Raw genomic sequence first — 12,441 nt, forward strand, 5'->3', positions numbered from 1 at the left:
CGTTCTCCCAAGCATGCGCTGCCTGTGCGCCCCCCCTGCAGAGCGCGGGCAGCACACTCTGTGATCGGCTTGTCCATGAGACTCGGCTGATCACAGTAAGGGGTCAAACTGGAGTTTGCCAAAAGGCACACGAAGGACTCTGAAACAAAATTCTCTTGTCTGAGAAACAAAAATTGAACTCTTTGGCCTGAATGGCAAGAGTCGTGTCTGGAGGAAACAAGGCACCGCTCATTACCTGGCCAATACACTCCCTACAGCGAAGTATGGTGGTGGCAGCATCATGCTGTGGGGATGTTTTTCAGCTGCAAGAACTGGGGGACTAGTCAGCAACGGGGGAAAGATAAATGCAACAATGTACAGAGACATTCATGATGAAAATCTGCTCCAGAGTGCTCTGGACCTCAGACTTCATCTTCCAACAGGTCAACGACCCTAAGCACACAACCAAGATAACAAAGGAGTGGCTACAGGACGGCTCTGGAGAGATCTGAAAATGTCTGAGGACCCTGATGTAAGGAGGGGCTCTCTGGGCACACGGATGTAAGGGGGAGGCTCTCTGGGGACCCTGATGTAAGGGGGAGGCTCTCTGGGGAACCTGATGTAAGGAGGGGCTCTCTGGGGACCCTGATGTAAGGGGGAGGCTCTCTGGGGACCCTGATGTAAGGGGGCGGCTCTCTGGGGACCCTGATTTAAGGGGTGGGGCTCTCTGGGGACCCTAATGGATGTAGGGAGGCTCTCTGGGGAAACGGATGTATGTAGGGGGGCTCTCTGGGGACCCACATGTATGTAGGGGGGCTCTCTGGGGACCCTGATGTATGTAGGGGGGCTCTCTGGGGACCCACATGTATGTAGGGGGGCTCTCTGGGGACCCTGATGTATGTAGGGAGGCTCTCTGGAGACCCTAATGTATGTAGGGAGGCTCCCTGGGGACACTGATGTAAGGAGGGGATCTCTGGGGACACATGTAAGGAGGGGCTCTCTGGGGACCCTGATGTAAGGGGAGGCTCTCTGGGGACCATGATGTAAGGAAGAGCTCTCTGGGGACCCTGATGTAAGGGGAGGCTCTCTGGGGACCATGATGTAAGGAGGAGCTCTCTGGGGACCCTGATGTAAGGGGCCAGTCTAAATAATGTGTCCAGGTTTCAGTGCCAAAGATGCGGCTAGAACGACTATCTTTTACCATCCTGCTAGCGCACCGCTCCAGTGTGAAAGCCCTCGGGGCTTTCACACTGGAGACACAGCAGTGGCTGTTTCAGGTCGGTTTGCAGGCGCTATTTCTCTTTCGTTCATAGACGGACACAGCCTTCATTGACCTTAGGGTTATGCTTCTTCCTACCAGGAGATTTAGGCAGAATTCTACAGCACTTAAGGTGTTAAAAACTTTCCTTCATGCTGCTCCTCCCAGGGGGCGTGGCTCCCCCAGGCATAACCCACACCCTGCTTTAGCAGCCTCAGTTTGTTTTCTGCCTAACGACAGGAGGTCAAGGCTATCTCTGGAGTTCCTGGACTCTGGAGTTTTTTTCTGGCGATTTTTCTCGCTTTTTTTATTATTTTGTTCCTGCATTTTGAATCCTGCGATTCTTCTATCAACAGCCGACTGGGTGACAGGCTGGGTCCTCGACTCTTGTAGTCCCCCCATGTTCGGCCTTCGAGCGTGTGCCGGCCCTCAGCTCAGCTTTGGGACGTCCACGACAGGCCCCATTGCTCCAGGGGCGGCCGGGGAACTTTGGTTCTAGGGCACACATATGACCGGTCTCTATGGCTTTGTCACAGTGTGTCTGGCCGACAGCCATGCCGTTTACGGACGTTGGTTCTGTCTGGGATACCTCCAGCCGGGTAGTCGCAGGACAGGTAAGTAGTGGCCCCTTACTCAGGTAAGTGGTCTGGCTGGTGGTTTCCCTGGGGAGGTCGACTGAGGGTCCGCCCTGCTTTCCTCTCTCCCCTTCCTCTCCCTCCTTCCCCTGACTGGGTAGTGGCTGTGAAGGGGGGCCTCCTGGGTTTTCTTTGTTACCACCGGGGCCCGTGTGTTGTAGGGGGACTGTGTTGTTACTCTGGGGGGTGCTGCTGTGTGCTGCTGTGTTCTATGAGGTAATTTTTACCTCAGACAGCGGCCGTCTTGGAAATCTCCTTGGTAACGCTGTGATTCTTTTCTGAGGTAACAGACAAAGCAGTCAGTGCTGCTGTGTTCTATGAGGTAATTTTTACCTCAGACAGCGGCCGTCTTGGAAATCTCCTTGGTAACGCTGTGATTCTTTTCTGAGGTAACAAAGCAGTCAGGGCTGCTGTGTTCTATGAGGTAATTTTTACCTCAGATGGTGGCCATCTTGGAAATCTCCTTGGTAACGATGTGATTCTTCCCTGAGATGACTCGGCACAGCCTCTGGTCAGTTTTAGTGCCGTTACAGTTTTAGTGCTGTGAATCTTCCATGAGGTGAATACACATCACAGTCAGCACATCAGAGCACACCTGAGGTTTTTCAGCTCCCTCTGCAGCTGGGTGGGGTGGTGAATACCGGGGGCCCCCCATGCTCTGCAATAGCAGCAAGGAGGTGACCAGTGGGGTTTTTTTGTCCTGCCTTGCAGGGTGGGTGACTCAGCGCTGACACTATGGAACTCAAGCTATGCCTGAGTTAACCCTTAATGCCCCTCCCCCTGCCACATCTGTTATGTTGGCTGTCCTGGGTTTCTTGCCAGGTTTGAAGCAGCTAGTGCCCGGATGGGGGGTAAAAAAGCGCCCCCTCCCTGAAGCCTGCTTCTGGGGATGACACAGAATCGCTGTTTTTTTCTGGTTCTGTTATGTCAGAGGCTGCGGGTTTTAACCCTTATGGATAGTGAGGATGACTCTGCTGCAGTCAGTTGCTGGCAAGAATTTGTTGGAGCTCTTGTTTCTGCGGTGCGTGAGGCTCTAAAAATTGAGGATGTGGCGGAGACACCTCCGTGTCAGTACCAGCAGACTACCACGCATCGCTGAAGTGTTTCCTTGTGTTCCTTATTTGGACTATATGTTATACAAGGAATGGGATGCACCGCAAAAAGTTTGTCAAAAAACTTTGCAACCCGTTACCCCCTTGAGGGGGGCTTTAAAAAAAAAAAAAAAAAAAAGTAGGTCTCTCCTCCACCAGTGGACCCCCCTGTGTCCAGACTGCGCAAGGCCACCACATTGCCTGTGGAAGGGGCTCCTGCATTTCAGGATCCCGCTGATAGGAGAGTGGAGGCCGTGGCCCGCTCCCTATTCACGGTGGTGGGTTCGGCGGTGAGGCCGGCTCTGGCAGGCCCCGACTAAAAGGGCGAAGCTCCTGCTGCAGGAGCTGGAAGAAGGACCTCTAAGGTGGCCTTGGTGATCACCGTTAAGGGTGAACGGTCCTTTTGGGTCTTCCCTGACTGGCATCATTGAGGATGCCACAGGTGGTAAGCGCATGCTGTTCCCACGGTTTGGGAAGGGCTAGGGACCTCGCCCTGTGCAAGGACCCTCCTTGCCTACCTCCGAGCGTTTTTTCGCTCGCCCTGTGCGGTGGGGGTAGGTCTACATGGTGCTTGAATCCCCGCTGCGGGGTAGCAGCGCACCGGATACCGCATGCCTAACAAGTCTGCGGACATACCTGCTTCCGCCTGAAGGTCTGCTCCCGCCCGTGTCTCGGGTGGGAGACTGGCTTCGCATTGCGAAGTGTTTTCCTTGGGGTACAAGATTGAGTTTCTCTCTTGTCTGCCAAACAGGTTTTTTCCCTCCGGCTTCTGGCCTCCTCCGGTTCGCCGGTTGACTCCGTCAGGGGCTGTCCAGGATCTTCTGGTCAGGGGAGTGATTGTGCCAGTTCCCTCGTTGGAACGGTCTCGGGGTTTTACTCCATTCTGTTTGTGTCCCCATGGAGGATGGGGCCCGGTCGATCCTGGGCCTCAAGTCCCTCGTTTTGTTTTTGTCAGGTTTTTCTGGCATCCTTGGATGTCATGAACGTGTACCTGCATATCCTCAAACCACCAGAGATTCTGTGCTTTGCGGTCGGGGGGGGCCATTTTCAATGGTGTCCTTCCCATTCGGCGGGTTTTCGCCAAGGTGCTCGTACCGATACTGGCCCGGCTGTGACAGCGGGGGTTTGTTATCATGGGATGTCTGGACGACATTCTCCTACGAGCTTCTTCGAGCTCTGCATTGGTGGAGCCGTGTCTATCACGTGTCAGGCTCTCCGAGTGTTCGGCTGGTTTCTGGATTGTCCTGAAATCAGGGTTGATTCCGTCTCAGGGATACCTGAGACTGGTCCTGGATTCCTCCGGGGCGGGAGTGTTTTTCTCCTAGCGGAAAAACTTCAGACTCTGCTATCTGCTGTGCAGCAGTTGCCGACCCAGAAGCGGTCATCTCTGCGATTCTGCAGGAAGGTTCTGGGTCAGTTGGTAGCCTCTTTCGAGGCGGTTCCGTATGCCCAATTCAACGCCAGGGTACTACGGAGGGAACTGCTGTCACGATGGGACTAGCTTCCGTCATCTCTGGATTACCAGATTCAGTTGAGTCATCTGATCATGTCTCCCCTGGTATGGTGGCTGGCGTTTCCGGTGCTTCGGGCCGGAAAGTCATTTTTCTGCAGGCCACTGGACAGTGGTCACGACGGATGCCAGCCTCTCCGGTTGGGGAGGGGCGCTTGGGGCACCCAGTCAGCCCAGGGGCACTGGACTCAGGTGGAGTCCTGCCTACTGATCAACGTTCTGGAGCTCCGAGCAATCAAGCTTTGCCTTACCAGGTGATCCCTGGATCTACAGGGCCGACCGGTCAGGATCCTGTCCGATAACACCACGTCCGTGGCGTAGGTTCATCATCAGGGAGGCACACGGAGTTCTGTTGCAGCGACGGGAGTCGCGCGCATCCTTTCGGTGGGCCGAAGGGTCCGTTCCGGCTCTATCGGCCGGGTACATTCCGGGAATACGGAATTGGCTAGCCGACTACCTAAGTCGCACTGCACTGGGCCAAGGAGAGTGGTCTCTCCACCCGCAGGTGTTTCGGGGTCTGTGCCGAAAGTGGGGCACTCCGGACGTGGACCTTCTAGCGTCCCGTCTCTATATCGGTAGGTGCCACGGTTCGTGGCCAGGTTTAAGGACCCGTGGGCGGACGCGTCAGGCGCGTTGGTGGCTCCTTGGGGTCGCTGTCGCCTACTTTACACCTTCCCTCCTCGGAAGCTTCTTCCTCGCCTGCTGCGCAGAGTAGAAGCTGTAGGGATTCTATCGGTCCAGATTGGCCGCGTCGCTTCTGGTACGCGGACCAGGTGCGTCTGCTGGCAGACGCCCCCTAGCGTCTTCCCCTGGGAATTGATTTTCTGTTACAGGGTCCAATCTTCCACCCTGTTTCACAGCCACCGGCCTTAGCGGCGTGGCTGTTGAGAGCCAGGGGCTTAAGGACCGAGGCCTATTGGGCTCGGTGGTCTCTACCGTGCTGCCTGCACGGAGGTCTACCTCACGTAGGTTTTTTCCTCATACATGGAAGGCCTACTTCTCTGTGTGTGGGGAGATGAACTGGCACTCTCGTACATGCGTTGTGTACAGGATTCTGCTGTCTTTGCAGCAGGGAGTGGTTCAGGCTCTCGCCTTACGTACGGTTAGGAGCCAGATTTCTGCTCTGGCTGTTTTTTACTTGCAGCGACCCTTGGCATAGCACTCCTGGGTGCGTGCGTTGGGTCAGGGGGTCTGGCAGGTGGCCCCTCCGGTGCGCCCTCCATTACCCCCATGGGACTTGAATTTAGTCCTTTCAGTGCTTCGGGATGCTCCCTTTGAGGACATTCGGGAGGTTTTTTGTTTTATTGTCACAAAAGGTGATTTTATTTCTGGTAGCAATTACCTCGATCAGACGGGTGTCTGTCTGTTCTGGTGGCCTTGTCTTGCAAGGCTCCCTGCTTGGTCATCCGTAAGGACGAGGTGGTGCTGCGGCCGCAGCCGTTTTTTCTCCCTAAGGTCGTTTCGGCTTTTCACTTGGATGTGGACATTGTTCTTCCATCCTTGTGTCCTCAGCCGAAGAACCCGAAGGAGGCCACTTTACATTCTTTGGATGTGGTTCGGGCCCTTCGAGTTTACTTGTCGGCGACAGCTCCGTTCCGGATGTCGGACTCGCTGTTCGTGTCTGTGTCCGGTCCCAGTAAGGGCCTGGCAGTTTCGTCGGCCACCATTTCCAGGTGGATCCGACGGATTGTGCTTCAGGCCTACGCCCTGAAGGGGCGGGCGCCTCCCTTTCGGGTCACGGCGCATTCGACCAGGGCGATCGGGGCCTCTTGGGCTTCCGACACCAAGCCTCTGTGTTACTGGTGTGTAAGGCTGCGACCTGGTCGTCGGTCCACGCTTTTTCAAAGTTTTATATGGTGGATGTGAGTGCATCTTCGGATGCCTCCATTGGCCGCAGGGTGTTACAGGCGGCAGTTTAAGGTTGGAGTTCCTCCGTTGAGTAACTCCGGTTTTTGTTTGGGGTGTAACCTGTTTTTGCTGTGTTATTTTTCCCACCCCTCGAATTTTTTTGACACTGCTTGGGGACGTCCCTAAGGTCAATGAAGGCTGTGTCCGTCTATGAACGAAAGAGAAAAAAGGATTTTTGTACTCACCGTAAAATCCATTTCTCTGAGTTCATAGACGGACACAGCACCCACCCCTCCTTTGTTTGTACTGCTTGTTACGAACTGAGGCTGCTAAAGCAGGGTGTGGGTTATGCCTGGGGGAGCCACGCCCCCTGGGAGGAGCAGCATGAAGGAAAGTTTTTAACACCTTAAGTGCTGTAGAATTCTGCCTAAATCTCCTGGTAGGAAGAAGCATAACCCTAAGGTCAATGAAGGCTGTGTCCGTCTATGAACTCAGAGAAATGGATTTTACGGTGAGTACAAAAATCCTTTTTTTTAGCACAATAGCGCCTGCAAACCAACCCAGTGTGAAAGGGGTCTAAGTTCTTTCTCGTTTTCTCTCAGCTCACAGCTGTTTATTTACCAACTGCCTCCATAACCTTTTGCCGACCGCGCTATAGACAAAAGACGTCTACAGCGCGGTCAAGTTACTCTGGGAGGACGTCCTCCCAGAATCCTCCAGTCGCGCGCCCCCTAGAAGACCCGGCGCATCACGGATCGCGGTAAATTGCCGCTGATAGCGGCCGTTTACCACGTGATCGCTCCGTCAAATGATGGAGCGATCACTTGTAAACAAACCGATCGGTACAGTGTGAGAGGAGAGGGGGGAGAGCGGGTGGCAGCAGCAGCACTGTGGCTGGATCTGTGACAAATGCAGTCACAGATCCAGCCATTCCTCCCTGCGCAGTACCCTGCAATACTCTGCAACACCCTGTGCAATACTCTGCAACACCCTGCGCAATACTCTGCAATACCCTGAGCAATACTCTGCAATACCCTGCGCAATACTCTGCAATACCCCGTGCAATACCCCACACAATACTCTGAAATACCCTGCGCAATACTCTGCACAATACTCTGCAATACCCTGCGCAATACTCTGCAATACCCCGCACAATACTCTGCAATACCCCGTGCAATACTCTGCAATACCCTGCGCAATACTCTGCAATACTCTGCAATACCCTGCGCAATACTCTGCAATACCTTGCGCAATAACCTGAGCAATACTCTGCAATACTCCAATACCCTGCGCAATACTCCAATACCCTGCGCAATACTCCAATACCCTGCTCAATACTCTGCAATACCTCAATACTCTGCAATACCTCAATACTCTGCAATACCCTGCAATACTCACCGCTACGATCGAAGCCAGGATCATTTTTTTTTATTTCAGGCTTCCCAGCCTAGAGGTGAGATGTGGGGTCTTATTGACCTCATATCTCACTGTAAAGAGGACCTGTCATGCTATATTCCTATTACAAGGGATGTTTACATTCCTTATAATAGGAATAAAAGTGATCAAAAAAAAATTTGGGGGGGGAAAAAGTGTCAAACTAAAATAAGTAAAATGAACAATAAAATATATATATATTTTTTTAAAGCGCCCCTGTCCCTGTGTGCTCGCACGCAGAAGCGAGCGTACACGTAGTCCCGCCCACATATGAAAACGGTGTTCAAGCTACACATGTGAGGTATCGCTGCGAATGTAAGGCCCCATACACACGATAGAATCCATCCGCAGATAAATCCCAGCAAATGGGTTTCTGCGGATAGATCCTATGGTGTGTACACGCCAGCGGATCTGTTTCCGCGGAGAAATCTCCTCTGGGATGGATTCCAGCAGATCGGATATTTGCTGACATGCACAACAAATCCATCTGCTGGAATCCATTCCAACGGATGGATCCGCTCGTCTGTACAGACTTACCGGATCCATCTGTCCAAAGGGATTCCCCGCACGCGTCGTAATGATTTGACGCATGCGTGGAATTCCTTATATGACAGCGTCGCGCCCGTCGCCGCGTCATAATAGCGGCGACGGCGCGACACGTCATCGCCAGAGGATTTCAGCGCGGATTTCAATGCGATGGTGTGTACACGCCATCGCATAGAAATCTTCTGAAATCCTCAAGAGGATTTATCCGCGGATACGGTCCGCTGGACCGTATCTGCGGATAAATCCTCTCGTGTGTATGGGGCCTTAGAGCGAGAGCAATCATCTTGGCCCTAGACCTCCTCCGTAACTAAAAACATGTAACCAGTAAAAATATTTAAAGCGTCGCCTATGGGGATTTTTAAGTAGCAAAGTTTGGCGCCATTCCACGAGCGTGTGCAATTTTGAAGGGTGACATGTTGGGTATCTATTTACTCGGCGTAACTTCATCTTTCATATTATGCAAAAACATTGGGCTAACTTTACTGTTTTGTGTTTTTTTTAAGCACAAAACTTTTTTTTTTAAAAACACGCGTTCAAAAAATTGCTGCGAAAATACCGTGCGAGATAAAAAGTTGTAATGGCCGCCATTGTATTCTCTAGGGCAGGGGTCCTCAAACTATGGCCCTCCAGTTGTTCAGGAACTACAATTCCCATCATGCCTAGGCACGTCTGTGAATGTCAGATTTTCACAATGCCTCATGGGAGGTGTAGTTCCGCAACAGCTGGAGGGCCGTAGTTTGAAGATCCCTGCTCTAGGGTCTTTGCTAAAGAAGCATATGTAATGTTTTGGGGTTTTATGGAATTTTCTAGCAAATAAATGATAATTTTTCCATGTAGGAGAGAAATGTCAGAATTGGCCTGGGTGCTCCAGAACGCCTGATGGTGCTCCCTGCATGTTGGGCCTCTGTATGTGGCCACGCCGTGTAAAAGTCTCACACATGTGGTATCGCCATACTCGGGAGGAATAGCAGAATGTGTTTTGGGGTGTAATTTGTGGTATGCATATGCTGTGTGTGAGAAATAACCTGCTAATATGACAGAAACAAGAATTATTTTTTTATTTTTACAGAATTTTCAGTCTTTTTTCTTTTATAGCGCAAAAAAATTAAAACCCAGAGGTGATCAAATACCACCAATAGAAATCTCTATTTGTGTGAAAAAAAGGACAGAAATTTCATATGGGTACAATGTTGTATGACTGAGTAATTGTCATTCAAATTGTGAGAGCACCGAAAGCTGAAAATTGGTCTGGTTAGGAAGGGGGTTTAAGTGCCCAGTGATCAAGTGGTTAAAGGGGTTGTAAAGGAAAAAAATGTTTTCATAATAAGCATCCTTTACCTGCAGACATTCCTCTTTTCACTTCCTCATTGTTCGTTTTTGCTCAGAAGTTACTTTATTTCTTCTCTGTTCTGTTCACTTCCTGCTTGTCTGATTGTTACTCACCACCGTGAAGGGAGCCTTTACTGCGGTGGTCAGTGACATTCTCACCCCCTCCTGGGGACTACATCTGTGCGGCAGGACGCTCTCTACGTGTTAGAGACTTCAAGGAGGTGTGAATTACTGGGCGTGCCGCAATTCATACTGGGAAATGTAGTTCTTACATGAACAAACAATGCAAACCAGGAAGTGAATGAGAGAACAGAAACTAGAACACCGGAGGTGAAATAGATGAAGGAATTTAATAGGTATTTACTCTTTTTTTTAACAGAATCATTACACTATTCTGTCTGTCTACCTTGCAGACATTAATTTTAGGCAAAACATTTTTTTCCTTTAGTGACCCTTTAAGTATAACTAAAGGAAAATTTTTTATTTATTTTTTTGGATAGAGGGGAAATGGATTAGAACACCTGTCAGGTTTTTATTGCTGTCTGTGCCCCTGTTAGGGAAATGTACCCTCTACATTTGCCCTATTTACCATTATCATTGAAAGTGAAAGTAAAATAAAATCACAAATTTTGGGTTGTCCCCAGAAAAGTAATAGAGGGGAAATCTTCCAATAGTGACACTAATTCTGGTGACCTGGGTGTCCCCAAGAGATTCCCTTGATTTTCAAGGATTTTTCCTCTCACTTCCTGTTTCTATACAACAGGAAGTGAAGGGCAATCTCTGCACTGGAACAAAAATGGCAAAAATAAACCTTACAGGGGTTATAACCCTCCATTATGAAACGCTCCCAAAATGAAAAAAAAGTTTTACCTATAGTTCTACCTTAACCACTTGCCGCCCAAGGACGTCATATGACGTCCTGGACTTTCAGTGGGGGATATCTGAATGATGCCTGCAGCTACAGGCATCATTCAGATATCCATCTCTTCAGCCGGCGAATCCCTGCACCATAAGAACGATCATAGCGGCGGTTCCGCCGCTTGATCGTTCTTATAGGCGGCGGGAGGGGACGCCCCCCCTCCCGCCGCCATCCGGTGCTTCTCCGGGCTCTCCCGTGCCATCGGAGACCCGGAGAAACGATCCGCCGGCGTCCGATGGAAACCATAGAGTAGACTGGTGACCAGATGGTCACCAGTCATCTCTATGATCGTCGGAGGCCCGGGCGCAATGTTATGACGTCACGCCCAGGTCCCGGAATGTAAACACAGCCGCAATCGCGGCTGAAAGCATTAGATCGGTGAATTTTTTTTTCACGATCTAATGCTTTCCAGCCTGGAGGAGATATGCGGGGTCTTATTGACCCTGCATCTCTCCATAAAGAGTACCTGTCACGAGCCATTCCTATTACAAGGGATGTTTACATTCCTTGTAATAGGAATAAAAGTGATAAAAAAAATGTCAAAAAAAGTGTAAAAATAAAAGAAGTCGAGTAAAATAAAAAATAAAAAAATGTTTTTTAAACACCCCTATCCCCGTTAGCTCGCGCTCAGAAGCGAACACACACTTAAGTCCCGCCCACATATGTAAACGCCGTTGAAACCACACATGTGAGGTATCGACGCGTGCGTTAGAGCGCCAGCAATAATTTTAGCACTAGACCTACTCTGTAACTCTAAATTTGTAACTTGTAAAAAAAAAATAAGCGACGCCTATGGAGATTTTTAAGTACTGATGTTTGGAGCCATTCCATGAGTGTGCGCAATTTTAAAGCGTGACATGTTAGGTATCTATTTACTCGGTGTAACTTCATCTTTCACATTATACAAAAAAATTGGGCTAACTTTACTGTTTTGTTATTTTTTAATTCACAAAACCGTTTTTTTCCCCAAAAAAAGGCGTTTGAAAAATGATTGCGCAAATACTGTGCGAGATAAAAAGTTGCAATGGCCGGTGCACTGCCATGAAATGTGTTTTGCCATGAAATGTGATGGTCCGCCTCCATCACATCCCATTGGCTCACTCATGTCATGTGACATATACACACGTCATCAGTCTCAGCTAGGCTATTATAGGGAGAGGATCTCCTCTCCCTGTGATAGCTTGAGTTATATATGTGGATGAGGGCTGAAGTGTCGCCCCTTCACATCTTCTGCGCCTGCTCCTTCCATAGAACTGAGAGTGATACCCGTGTAACCAAAAGATAATATAAAAGTCGTATTGGAGAGTATGGGGGATTTCCAGGGTGCAGAATCCAAGAATCAAAGCACGGAGCTGCTATATAGTGTTAGGAAGGAGAAGGCAGTGTGATATGCACAGCTCTGTGAGGAGCAGCCTGTGTTGCAGTGAGTGCATTGCTCGTGTAACAATGTATAGAAACAATGATCTCTCACACACATCTAGAGGCTGCCTCTCCCCTCCTCCTGCTCTCAGGCTGTGTGGCCAGCAACACACACACACCATGGGCAGCCTGTATAATGGAGCAGCCTCCCATCTGCCTGCCCCCCTCTCCTCTCTCTTAGCCCTTTGATAAGCTGCACGGGGGCTGACCTCCCTGGGTGTGCGAGTAAGCTACATTTACTACTACAGCTCCGTGCAGCTATTACAGGGGGAGGAGATCCTCTCCCTATGATAGCCAATAGCCTAGCTGAGACTGATGACGTGTCTATATGTCACATGACATGAGTGAGCCAATGGGATGTGATGGAGGCGGACCATCACATTTCATGGCAAATCGCATTTCATGGCAATGCACCGGCATTTTATTCCCTAGGGTGTCTGCTAAAAAAAACATACATAGTGTTTGGGGGTTCT

The sequence above is a fragment of the Rana temporaria genome, chromosome 3 (assembly GCF_905171775.1).
Source record: "Rana temporaria chromosome 3, aRanTem1.1, whole genome shotgun sequence".
NCBI classification, from domain to species: Eukaryota; Metazoa; Chordata; class Amphibia; order Anura; family Ranidae; genus Rana; species Rana temporaria.